We start from the raw sequence: 12,163 nt of genomic DNA on the forward strand, positions 1-12,163 counted from the left end.
TGTCCCAATCCCCCCTGCAATTCTCAAAATATCCAGAATATCCGAATTTCGAGCCCTGAGCCATATTTTGGAGCCAAATTCTGGCTCTCTGCACCTATTCGCAGTTTGAAATTACGATTTTTATACCCAACATATGCGAAGTACTGAAAGCGGCGTTTGGTCACATTTGTCCCAAACCTCATTGCATTTTTAAAAATATCCCAAACATCCCAATTTCGAGGCCTGAGCCATATTTTGGAGCCAAATTCTGGCTTTCTGCACGTATTCGCAGTTTAATATTACGACTTTTTATACCCATCATATGCCAAGTACTGAAAGCGGTAGTGAGTCACATTTTGTACAAACTCCCCTGCAGTTTTCAAAATATCCCAAATCAACCAATTTCGAGGCTTGAGCCTTATTTTGGAGCCAAATTCAGGCTGTCTGCACGTATTCGCAGTTTGAAATTACGACTTTTTATACCCAACATATGCGAATTACTGAGAGCGGCGTTTGGTCACATTTGTCCCAAACCTCCCTGCAGTTTTCAAAATATCGCAAACATCCCAATTTCGAGGCCTGAGCCATATTTTGGAGACAAATTCTGGCTCTCTGCACATATTCGCAGTTTGAAATTACGACTTTTTATACGGAACATATGCCAAGTACTGAGAGCGGCGTTTGGTCACATTTGTCCCAATCCCCCGTTCAGTTTTCAAAATATCCCAAACACCCCAATTTAGAGGCCTGAGCCAAATTCTGGCTCTATGCACGTATTCGCAGTTTGAAATTTTGACTTTTTATACCCAACATATGTCAAGTCCCGAAAGAGGCAATGAGTCACATTTTGCACAAATTCCCCTGCAGTTTTTGAAATATGACAAATATCCCAAGTTCGAGGCCTGAACCATATTTTGGAGCCAAATTCTGGCTCTCTGCACGTATTCGCAGTTTGAAATTGCGACTTTTTTATACCCAACATATGCAAAGTACTGAAAGCGGCGTTTGGTCACATTTTGCACAAACTCCCCTGCAGTTTTCAAAATATCTCAAACATCCCAATATCGAGGCCTGAGCCATATTTTGGAGCCAAATTCTGGTTCTCTGCACGTATTCACAGTTTGATATTATGACTTTTTATAACCAACATATGCAAAGTACTGAAAGCGGCGTTTGGTCACATTTGTCCCAATCCCCGCTGCAGTTTTCAAAATATCCCAAACATCCCAATATCGAGGCCCGAGCCATATTTTGGAGCCAAATTCTGGCTCTCTGCACGTATTCGCAGTTTGAAATTACGACTTTTTATACCCAACATATGCCAAGTACTGAAAGCGGCATTTGGTCTTATTTGTCCCAAACCCCCCTGCAGTTTTCAAAATATCCCAAACATCTCAATTTCGAGGCCTGAGCCAAATTCTGGCTCTATGCACGTATTCGCAGTTTGAAATTACGACTTTTTATACCCAACATATGTCTAGTCCTTAAAGCGGCAATGAGTCACATTTTGTACAAACTCCCCTGCAGTTTTCAAAATATCCCAAACATCCCAATTTCGAGGCCTGAACCATATTTTGGAGCCAAATTCAGGCTCTCTGCACGTATTCGCAGTTTGAAATTACGACTTTTTATACCCAACATATGCCAAGTACTGAAAGCGGCGTTTGGTCACATTTGTCCCAAACCTCCCTCCAGTTTTCAAAATATCCCAAATATCCCAATTTCGAGGCTTGAGCCATATTTTGGAGCCAAAATCTAGCTCTCTGCACGTATTCGCAGTTCGAAATTACGACTTTTTATACCCAACATATGCAAAGTACTGAAAGCGGCATTTTGGTCACATTTGTCCCTAACCTCCCTGCAGTTTTCAAAATATCCCAAATATTCCAATTTCGAGGCCTGAGCCATATTTTGGAGCCAAATTCTGGCTCCCTGCACGTATTCGCAGTTTGATATTACGACTTTTTATACCCAACATATGCCAAGTACTGAAAGCGGCGTTTGGTCACATTTGTCCCAAACCTCCCTCCAGTTTTCGAAATATCCCAAATATCCCAATTTCGGGGCCTGAGCCATATTTTGGAGTCAAATTCTGACTCTCTGCACGTATTCGCAGTTTGATATTACGTCTTTTTATACCCAACATATGCCTGGTACTGGACGCAGCAGTAAGTCACATTTTGCACAAACTCCCCTGCAGCTTTCAAAATATCCCAAATATCCCAATTTCGAGGCCTGAGCCATATTTTGGAGCCAAATTCTGGCTCTCTGCACGTATTCTCAGTTTGAAATTACTAATTTTTTATACCCAACATATGCCAGGTACTGGACGCAGCAGTGAGTCACATTGTGCATAAACTCCCCTGCAGTTTTCAAAATATCCCAAATATCCCAATTTCGAGGCCTGAGCCATTTTTTGGAGCCAAATTCAGGCTCTCTGCACGTATTTGCAGTTTGAAATTGCGACTTTTTTATACCCAACATATGCCAAGAACTGAAAGCTGCAGTGAGTAACATTTTGCACAAACTCCCCTGCAGTTTTCAAAATATCCCAAATATCCCAATTTCGAGGCCTGAGCCATATTTTGGAGCCAAATTCTGGCTCTCAGCACGTATTGGCAGTTTGAAATTGCGAATTTTTATACCCAACATATGCCGAGTACTGCAAGCAGCAGTGAGTCACATTTTGCACAAACTCCCCTGCAGGTTTCAAAATATCCCAAATACCCCAATTTCGAGGCCTGAGCCATATTTTGGAGCCAAATTCTGGCTCTCTGCACGTATTCGCAGTTTGAAATTACTACTTTTTTATACCCAACATATGCAAAGTACTGAAAGCGGCGTTTGGTGACATATGTCCCAAACTTCCATGCAGTTTTCAAAATATCCCAAACATCCCAATATCGAGGCCTGAGCCACATTTTAGAGCCAAATTTAGGCTCTCTGCACGTATTCGCAGCTTGAAATAACGACTTTTTATACCCAACATATGCCAAGTACTGAAAAAGGCAGTGAGTCACATTTTGCACAAACTTCCCTGCAGTTTTCGAAATATCCCAAATATCCCAATTTCGAGGCCTGAGCCATATTTTGGAGCAAAATTCAAGCTCTCTGCACGTAATCGCAGTTTGAAATTACGACTTTTTATACCCAACAAATGCCAAGTACTGAAAGCGGCAGTGAGTCACATTTTGCACAAACCTTCCTGCAGTTTATAACATATCCCAAACATCCCAATATCGAGTCCTGAGCCATATTTTGGAGCCAAATTCTGGCTCTCTGCACGTATTCGCAGTTTGATATTACGACATTTTATACCCAACATATGCCAAGTCCTGAAAGCGGCAGTGAGTCATATTTTGCACAAACTCCCCTGCAGTTTTCAAAATATCCCAAATTTCACGATTTCGAGGCCTGAGCCATATTTTGGAGCCAAAATCTGGCTCTCTGCACGTATTCGCAGTTTTAAATTGCGACTTTTTTATACCCAACATATGCCAAGTACTGAAAGCGGCAGTGAGTGACATTTTGCACAAACTCCCTTGCAGTTTTCGAAATATCCCAAGTATCCCAATTTCAAGGCCTGAGCCATATTTTGGAGCCAAATTCTGGCTCTCTGCACGTATTCGCAGTTTGAAATTACGACTTTTTTATACCCAACTAATGCCAAGTCCTGAAAGCGGCAGTGAGTCACATTTTGCATAAACTCCCCTGCAGTTTTCAAAATATCCCAAATATCCCAATTTTGAGGCCTGAGCCATTTTTTGGAGCCAAATTCTGGCTCTCTGCACGTATTCGCAGTTTGAAATTGCGACTTTTTTATACCCAACATATGCCAAGAACTGAAAGCGGAGTTTTGACACATTTGTCCCAATCTCCTCTGCAGTTTTCAAAATATATCAAACATCCCAATTTCGAGCCCTGAGCCATATTTTAGAGCCAAATTCAGGCTCTCTGCACGTATTCACAGTTTGAAATTACGACTTTTTATACCCAACATATTCCAAGTACTGAAAGCGGCAGTGAGTAACATTTTGCACAAACTCCCCTGCAGTTTTCAAAATATCCCACATATCCCAATTTCGAGGCCTGAGCCATATTTTGGAGCCAAATCCTGGCTCTCTGCACGTATTCGCAGTTTGAAATAACGACTTTTTATACAGAACATATGCCAAGTACTGAAAGCGGCGTTGGGTCACATTTGTCTCAATCCCCCCTGCAATTTTCAAAATATTCCGAACATCCCAATTTCGAGGCCTGAGCCATATTTTGAAGCAAAATTTTGGCTCTCTGTACGTATTCGCAGTTTGATATTATGATTTTTTATACCCAACAAATGCCAAGTACTGAAAGCGGTGTTTGGCCACATTTGTCCCAATCCCCCCTGCAATTTTCAAAATATCCCGGACATCCCAATTTCGAGGGCAGAGCCATATTTTGGAGCCAAATTATGGCTCTCTGCACGTATTCACAGTTTGAAATTACGACTTTTTTATACCCAACATATGCTAAGTACTGAAAGCGGCGTTTGGTCATATTTGTCCCAAACCCCCTGCAGTTTTCAAAATATCCCAAACTTCCCAATTTCGAGGCCTGAGCCATATTTTGGAGCTAAATTCCAGCTCTCTGTACATATTCGCAGTTTGATATTTCGACTTTTTATACCCAACATATGCCAAGTACTGGAAGCGGCAATGAGTCACATTTTGCACAAACTCCCCTGTAGTTTTCAAAATATCCCAAAGATTCCAATTTCGAGGCCTGAGCCATATTTTATAGCCAAATTCAGGCTCTCTGCACGTATTCACAGTTTGAAATTACGACTTTTTATACCCAACATTTGCCAAGTACTGAAAGCGGCGTTTGGTCACATTTGTCCCAAACCTCCCTCCAGTTTTCGAAATATCCCAAATATCCCAATTTCGAGGCTTGAGCTATATTTTGGAGGCAAAATCTGTCTCTCTGCACGTATTCGCAGTTCGAAATTGCGAATTTTTTATACCCAACATATGCCAAGTACTGGACGCAGCAGTGAGTCACATTTTGCACAAACTCCCCTGCAGTTTTCAAAATATCCCAAATATCTTAATTTCGAGGCTTGAGCCATATTTTGGAGCCAAATTCTGTCTCTCTGCACTTATTCGCAGTTTGAAATTGCGACTTTATTATACCCAACATATGCCAAGTACTGAAAGCGGCAGTGAGTCACATTTTGAACAAACCCCCCTGCAGTTTTCAAAATATCCCAAATTTCCCAATTTTGAGACCTGAGCCCTATTTTCGAGCCAAATTCTGGCTCTCTGCACGTATTCGCAGTTAGAAATTACGACTTTTTATACCCAACATATGCTAAGTCATGAAAACGGCAGTGAGTCACATTTTGCACAAACTTCCCTGTAGTTTTCAATATATCCCAAATATCCCAATATCGAGGCCTGAGCAATATTTTGGAGCAAAATTCTGGCTCTCTGCACGTATTCGCAGTTTGATATTACGACTTTTTATACCCAACATATGCCAAGTCCTGAAAGCGGCATTGAGTCACATTTTGCACAAACGCCCCTGCAGTTTTCCAAATGTCCAAAATATCCCAATTTTGAGGCCTGAGCCATATTTTGGAGCCAAATTCTGGCTCTCTGCACGTATTTGCAGTTTTAAATTACGACTTTTTATACCCAACATATGCCAAGTCCTGAAAACGGCGTTTGGTCACATTTGACCAAACCTCCTCCAGTTTTCAAAATATCCCAAATATCCCAATTTCGAGGCTTGAGCCATATTTTGGAACCAAAATCTGGCTCTCTGCACGTATTCGCAGGTTGAAATTATGACTTATTATACCCAACATATGCCAAGTACTGAAAGCGGCAATGAGTCACATTTTGCACAAACTCCCCTGCAGTTTTCAAAATATATCAAACATCCCAATTTCGAGGCCTAAGCCATATTTTGGAGCCAAATTCACGCTCTCTGCACGTATTCGCAGTTTGAAATTACGACTTTTTATACCCAACATATGCCAAGTACTGAAAGCGTCGTTTGGTCACATTTGTCCCAAACCTCCCTCCAGTTTTCGAAATATCCCAAATATCCCAATTTCGAGGCCTGAGCCATATTTTGGAGCCAAAATCTGGCTCTCTGCACGTATTCGCAGTTTTAAATTGCGACTTTTTATACCCAACGTATGCCAAGTACTGAAAGCAGCGTTTGGTCACATTTGTCCCAATCCCCCCTGCAATTTTCAAAATATCCCGAACATCCCAATTTCGAGGCCTGAGCCATATTTTCGAGCAAAATTCTGGCTCTCTGCACGTATTCGCAGTTAGAAATTACGACTTTTTATACCCAACATATGCTAAGTCATGAAAACGGCAGTGAGTCACATTTTGCACAAACTTCCCTGTAGTTTTCAATATATCCCAAATATCCCAATATCGAGGCCTGAGCAATATTTTGGAGCAAAATTCTGGCTCTCTGCACGTATTCGCAGTTTGATATTACGACTTTTTATACCCAACATATGCCAAGTCCTGAAAGCGGCATTGAGTCACATTTTGCACAAACGCCCCTGCAGTTTTCCAAATGTCCAAAATATCCCAATTTCGAGGCCTGAGCCATATTTTGGAGCCAAATTCTGGCTCTCTGCACGTATTTGCACTTTTAAATTACGACTTTTTATACCCAACATATGCCAAGTCCTGAAAACGGCGTTTGGTCACATTTGACCAAACCTCCCTCCAGTTTTCAAAATATCCCAAATATCCCAATTTCGAGGCTTGAGCCATATTTTGGAACCAAAATCTGGCTCTCTGCACGTATTCGCAGGTTGAAATTACGACTTATTATACCCAACATATGCCAAGTACTGAAAGCGGCAATGAGTCACATTTTGCACAAACTCCCCTGCAGTTTTCAAAATATATCAAACATCCCAATTTCGAGGCCTAAGCCATATTTTGGAGCCAAATTCACGCTCTCTGCACGTATTCGCAGTTTGAAATTACGACTTTTTATACCCAACATATGCCAAGTACTGAAAGCGTCGTTTGGTCACATTTGTCCCAAACCTCCCTCCAGTTTTCGAAATATCCCAAATATCCCAATTTCGAGGCCTGAGCCATATTTTGGAGCCAAAATCTGGCTCTCTGCACGTATTCGCAGTTTTAAATTGTGACTTTTTATACCCAACGTATGCCAAGTACTGAAAGCAGCGTTTGGTCACATTTGTCCCAATCCCCCCTGCAATTTTCAAAATATCCCGAACATCCCAATTTCGAGGCCTGAACCATATTTTCGAGCCAAATTCTGGCTCTCTGCACGTATTCGCAGTTAGAAATTACGACTTTTTATACCCAAAATATGCCAAGTCCTGAAAGCGGCGTTTGGTCACATTTGACCCAAACCTCCCTCCAGTTTTCAAAATATCCCAAATATCCCAATTTCGAGGCTTGAGCTATATTTTGGAGCCAAAATCTGTCTCTCTGCACGTATTCGCAGTTCGAAATTGCGAATTTTTTATACCCAACATATGCCAATTTCTGGACGCAGCAGTGAGTCACATTTTGCACAAACTCCCCTGCAGTTTTCAAAATATCCCAAATATCTTAATTTCGAGGCTTGAGCCATATTTTGGAGCCAAATTCTGTCTCTCTGCACTTATTCGCAGTTTGAAATTGCGACTTTATTATATCCAACATATGCCAAGTACTGAAAGCGGCAGTGAGTCACATTTTGAACAAACCCCCCTGCAGTTTTCAAAATATCCCAAATTTCCCAATTTTGAGACCTGAGCCATATTTTCGAGCCAAATTCTGGCTCTCTGCACGTATTCGCAGTTAGAAATTACGACTTTTTATACCCAACATATGCTAAGTCATGAAAACGGCAGTGAGTCACATTTTGCACAAACTTCCCTGTAGTTTCCAAATATCCCAAATATCCCAATATCGAGGCCTGAGCAATATTTTGGAGCAAAATTCTGGCTCTCTGCACGTATTCGCAGTTTGATATTACGACTTTTTATACCCAACATATGCCAAGTCCTGAAAGCGGCATTGAGTCACATTTTGCACAAACGCCCCTGCAGTTTTCCAAATGTCCAAAATATCCCAATTTCGAGGCCTGAGCCATATTTTGGAGCCAAATTCTGGCTCTCTGCACGTATTTGCAGTTTTAAATTACGACTTTTTATACCCAACATATGCCAAGTCCTGAAAACGGCGTTTGGTCACATTTGACCAAACCTCCCTTCAGTTTTCAAAATATCCCAAATATCCCAATTTCGAGGCTTGAGCCATATTTTGGAGCCAAATTCACGCTCTCTGCACGTATTTGCAGTTTTAAATTACGACTTTTTATACCCAACATATGCCAAGTACTGAAAGCGGCGTTTGGTCACATTTGTCCCAAACCTCCCTCCAGTTTTCGAAATATCCCAAATATCCCAATTTCGAGGCCTGAGCCATATTTTGCAGTCAAATTCTGACTCTCTGCACGTATTCGCAGTTTGATATTACGTCTTTTTATACCCAACATATGCCAGGTACTGGACGCAGCAGTGAGTCACATTTTGCACAAACTCCCCTGCAGCTTTCAAAATATCCCAAATATCCCAATTTCGAGGCCTGAGCCATATTTTTGAGCCAAATTCTGGCTCTCTGCACGTATTCTCAGTTTGAAATTACGAATTTTTTATACCAAACATATGCCAGGTACTGGACGCAGCAGTGAGTCACATTTTGCATAAACTCCCCTGCAGTTTTCAAAATATCCCAAATATCCCAATTTCGAGGCCTGAGCCATTTTTTGGAGCCAAATTCTGGCTCTCTGCACGTATTTGCAGTTTGAAATTGCGACTTTTTTATACCCAACATATGCCAAGAACTGAAAGCGGCGTTTGGACACATTTGTCCCAATCCCTCCTGCAATTTTCAAAATATATCAAACATCCCAATTTCGAGTCCTGAGCCTTATTTTAGAGCCAAATTCAGGCTCTCTGCACGTATTCGCAGTTTGAAATTACGACTTTTTATACCCAACAAATGCCAAGTACTGAAAGCTGTAGTGAGTAACATTTTGCACAAACTCCCCTGCAGTTTTCAAAATATCCCAAATATTCCAATTTCGAGGCCTGAGCCATATTTTGGAGCCAAATTCTGGCTCTCAGCACGTATTGGCAGTTTGAAATTGCGAATTTTTATACAAAACATATGCCGAGTACTGAAAGCAGCAGTGAGTCACATTTTGCACAAACTCCCCTGCAGGTTTCAAAATATCCCAAATACCCCAATTTCGAGGCATGAGCCATATTTTGGAGCCAAATAGTGGCTCTCTGCACGTATTCGCAGTTTGAAATTACTACTTTTTTATACCCAACATATGCGAAGTACTGAAAGCGGCGTTTGGTCACATTTGTCCCAAACATCCCTGCAGTTTTCAAAATATCCCAAACATTCCAATATCGAGGCCTGAGCCATATTTTGGAGCCAAATTCAGGCTCTCTGCCCGTATTCTCAGTTTGAAATTACGACTTTTTATACCCAACCAATGCCAAGTACTGAAAGCGGCAGTGGGTCACATTTTCCACAAACTCCCCTGCAGTTTTCAAAATATCCCAATTTCGAGGCCTGAGTCATATTTTGGAGCCAAAATTTGGCTCTTTGCACGTATTCGCAGTTTGAAATTACAACTTTTTATACCCAACATATGCCAAGTACTGAATGCGGCGTTTGGTCACAAATGTCCCAAACTTCCATGCAGTTTTCAAAATATCCCATACATCCCAATATCGAGGCTTGAGCCACATTTTAGAGCCAAATTTAGGCTCTCTGCACGTATTCGCAGCTTGAAATAACGACTTTTTATACCCAACATATGCCAAGTACTGTAAAAGGCAGTGAGTCACATTTTGCACAAACTCCCCTGCAGTTTCCAAAATATCGCAAATATCCCAATTTCGAGGCCTGAGCCATTTTTTGGAGCCAAATTCTGGCTCTCTGCACGTATTCGCAGTTTGAAATTGCGACTTTTTATACCGGACATATGTGAAGTACCGATAGCGGCATTTGGTCACATTTGTCCCAAACCCCCCTGCAGTTTTCAAAATATCCCAAACATCCCAATTTCGAGGCCTGAGCCACATTTTAGAGCCAAATTCTGGCTCTCTGCACGTATTCGCAGTTTGAAATTACGACTTTTTTATACCCAACATAGGCCAAGTCTAGAAAGCGGCATTGAGTCACATTTTGCATAAACTCCCCTGCAGTTTTCAAAATATCCCAAATATCCCAATTTCGAGGCCTGAGCCATTTTTTGGAGCCAAATTCTGGCTCTCTGCACGTATTCGCAGTTTGAAATTGCGACTTTTTTATATCCAACATATGCCAAGAACTGAAAGCGGAGTTTGGACACATTTGTCCCAATCTCCTCTGCAGTTTTCAAAATATATCAAACATCCCAATTTCGAGCCCTGAGCCATATTTTAGAGCCAAATTCAGGCTCTCTGCACGTATTCGCAGTTTGAAATTACGACTTTTTATACCCAACATATTCCAAGTACTGAAAGCGGCAGTGAGTAACATTTTGCACAAACTCCCCTGCAGTTTTCAAAATATCCCAAGTATCCCAATGTCGAGGCCTGAGCCATATTTTCGAGCCAAATTCTGGCTCTCTGCACGTATTCTCAGTTTGAAATTACGACTTTTTTATACCCAACATATGCCAAGTACTGAAAGCGGCGTTGGGTCACATTTGTCCCAATCCCCCCCGCAATTTTCAAAATATTCCGAACATCCCAATTTCGAGGCCTGAGCCATATTTTGGAGCCAAATTCTGGCCCAATGTATGTATTCGCAGTTTGAAATTGCGACTTTCTTTACCCAACATATGCCAAGTACTGAAAGCAGCAGTGAGTCACATTTTGCACAAACTCTCCTGCAGCTTTCAAAATATCCCAAATATCCCAATTTCGAGGCCTGAGCCATATTTTGAAGCAAAATTTTGGCTCTCTGCACGTATTCGCAGTTTGAAATTGCGACTTTTTTATACCCAACAAATGCCAAGTACTGAAAGCGGTGTTTGGCCACATTTGTCCCAATCCCCCCTGCAATTTTCAAAATATCCCGAACATCCCAATTTCGAGCCAGAGCCATATTTTGGAGCCAAATTCTGGCTCTCTGCACGTATTCACAGTTTGAAATTACGACTTTTTTATACCCAACATATGCCAAGTACTAAAAGCGGCGTTTGGTCATATTTGTCCCAAACCCCCTGTAGTTTTCAAAATATCCCAAACTTCCCAATTTCGAGGCCTGAGCCATATTTTGGAGCTAAATTCCAGCTCTCTGTACATATTCGCAGTTTGATATTTCGACTTTTTATACCCAACATATGCCAAGTACTGAAAGTGGCAATGAGTCACGTTTTGCACAAACTCCCCTGTAGTTTTCAAAATATCCCAAACATTCCAATTTCGAGGCCTGAGCCGTATTTTATAGCCAAATTCAGGCTCTCTGCACGTATTCACAGTTTGAAATTACGACTTTTTATACCCAACATATGCCAAGTACTGAAAGCGGCGTTTGGTCACATTTGTCACAAACCTCCCTCCAGTTTTCAAAATATCCCAAATATCCCCATTTCGAGGCCTGAGCCATATTTTGGAGCCAAAATCTGGTTCTCTGCACGTATTCGCAGTTTTAAATTGCGACTTTTTTATACCCAACATATGCCAAGTACTGAAAGCGGCGTTTGGTCACATTTGTCCCAATCCCCCCTGCAGTTTTCAAAATATCTCAAACATCCCAATTTCGAGGCCTGAGCCATATTTTGGCGCCAAATTCACGCTCTCTGCACCTATTCGCAGTTTGAAATTACGACTTTTTATACCCAACATATGCCAAGTACTGAAAGAGGCGTTTGGTCACATTTGTCCCAAACCTCCCTCCAGTTTTCAAAATATCCCAAATATCCCCATTTCGAGGCCTGAGCTATATTTTGGAGCCAAAATCTGGCTCTCTGCACCTATTCGCAGTTTGAAATTACGACTTTTTATACCCAACATATGCCAAGTACTGAAAGCGGCGTTTGGTCACATTTGTCCCAATCCCCCGTTCAGTTTTCAAAATATCCCAAACATCCCAATTTAGAGGCCTGAGCCAAATTCTAGCTCTATGCACGTATTCGC

Source organism: Procambarus clarkii, chromosome 44 (assembly GCF_040958095.1).
Source record: "Procambarus clarkii isolate CNS0578487 chromosome 44, FALCON_Pclarkii_2.0, whole genome shotgun sequence".
NCBI classification, from domain to species: Eukaryota; Metazoa; Arthropoda; class Malacostraca; order Decapoda; family Cambaridae; genus Procambarus; species Procambarus clarkii.